An 867-nucleotide genomic window follows, 5' to 3' on the forward strand; every position below is an offset into this window, starting at 1 on the left:
AACCCGGCCAAAACTGATCCCCAGCAGCGCCTGGGAGTGCTGCTCCCACCGAGAGGCTCCTGGGGCTCCCCGCTGGGCTGCGGGGCTCTGGAAAAACACTCCCTTTGCAAGAAAATCGCCCGGAAGCATCGTCCCTTTTCCTTGGCAGGGAAAACCCGGTCCCTGTGGGCTAGCTCTTGTGCACAACAGAATAACGAGGCACATTCCTTTCTCCTTTCTTTTCCTCGGCTACTAAGTGCCACAAAACCCACAAAGCTCGCTTGGTAACTGCCGGTGGACCTTCCTCCTCATGCCCTTTCCCCATCCTTAAACCGAACACTCCACGTTTCAGCCCTAGACGACCTGAAAGCAGCGGGACGAGGGATGACACCTTGCAGCGACGCTGACGGTACTGCTTTCTCCGGGGAAGACACAGGCGCGACGCTGTTGGGCTTGTTTTCCAGCCTGGCTGTCGTGTCATTCCCCGCACGGTTCGGGTGGAGAGGGGCTATTTTCACACTCCTACCATGCTTTTAAAAATAGCTGGTTTTTATTTTGACACTCCTGGGCTCTTTGGCTGTTTAAAATGCTTAGTAAGTCATACCGTAGCAGAAGTTGCACCGTGCCGATGCATGCTGTTGTCATCAGCTGCTTTCCCGCGTGTCGTGGTTTAACCCCAGCCGGCAGCTGAGCACCTCCCGGCCGCTCGCTCGCTCCCCGCCCCCGGGTGGGATGGGGGAGAGAATCGGGAGAGCGAAAGTGAGAAAACTCGTGGGCTGAGGTAAAAGCAGTTTAATAATTGAAATAAAATAACAGGAAGAAGAAGAAGAAGAAGACGACACAAAGCAAGTGATGCACAATGCAATTGCTCACCACCCCCTGACCGAC

Source organism: Pygoscelis adeliae, unplaced genomic scaffold (assembly GCF_000699105.1).
Source record: "Pygoscelis adeliae isolate BGI_AS28 unplaced genomic scaffold, ASM69910v1 Scaffold390, whole genome shotgun sequence".
Lineage (NCBI taxonomy): Eukaryota > Metazoa > Chordata > Aves > Sphenisciformes > Spheniscidae > Pygoscelis > Pygoscelis adeliae.